We start from the raw sequence: 1,011 nt of genomic DNA, 5'->3' as shown, positions 1-1,011 counted from the left end.
GCTTTCCAGGTCCCTTCCAACTCCTCACATCTTGTGATGCTGTGATTCATCGTGGAAATCTGGTTTACTTTGCGGCCTTGCCTCGGTGCGGACGCTGAAGCGATGCTGTTCTGCAGGGCTTGAGAAATACGGCGTTGGTTTTGGCTTCTTGGTGGGGAGTTGGCTCTGCCTGGCTGCTGTCAGGAAATTTTCACTTTCGGAGATATCCTGTTTGGGGCCGGGCACCGCGCTGCAGCGAAAGACTTCAATTAAACCATCTGAACTAAACCTACCCATTTCAAAGCAGCTTTCTGAGCAAAACTTGTGATTTTAGCCCCAAAACCAAGCAAAGCCCCGTGTTTATCTCGTACCATCTCTGCAGTGCTCCGTGCTCAGCCTTTCTTCGAGTTGCAGGGATGGGGGAGGTTTTCTCGAGGGCAGATGCCACCGATCCCCTCCCTCCCCAGCACCAACCCCGTCCACCGTTAACGTGGCGTTTTCTTGGCTACGGGAGGAGCTGGAGAGAAGGGAAGGGGACAGATGAGCACTGCCTGCTGCAGAAATAACCAAAAATGGGGCTTTTCCTCCCTCCTCTCCACCAGTTGCCAGCAGCAGGGGACTTGGGGAGGGGTTGAAATGGAGAAAAGCTGCAGCAGGTGCTACCAGTTCGTCACTGGGGGACTTTGCCCCCCCTGCTCTGAAGCTTTCAGATTGTATAAAGCCCCACGCTCGTTTGGCTCATTAAAACCCAGTTGTTCTCACCAGGTGACGTCTCCTCTGCACAAAAGCTGGGCCTTTTTAGCAGGGGAGCAGTTTTAAAATAGCTCCCAGAGCCCCGGGAGGACCAGAGAGGCAGCGATCCGCTCGGCCAGGTGAACCTGTCCTTATTATTTCTTGTTTTGCAGATCTCCCAGGCGCAGGTTTGGTTTTTCTCCAGGGCTCCCCGGGCGCTGGCGGCCCCGGAGGAGGCCGGCGGCTCGAGGCCTGGCAACGGTGGCGTGGGGACAGTCTTTGTCAAAGGTTTCCTCTGTG

The sequence above is a fragment of the Mesitornis unicolor genome, unplaced genomic scaffold, assembly GCF_000695765.1.
Source record: "Mesitornis unicolor isolate BGI_N332 unplaced genomic scaffold, ASM69576v1 scaffold6287, whole genome shotgun sequence".
Taxonomy (NCBI): domain Eukaryota; kingdom Metazoa; phylum Chordata; class Aves; order Mesitornithiformes; family Mesitornithidae; genus Mesitornis; species Mesitornis unicolor.
The sequence above is the reverse complement of the archived record's forward strand: the minus strand, read 5'-3'. Positions refer to the sequence as shown.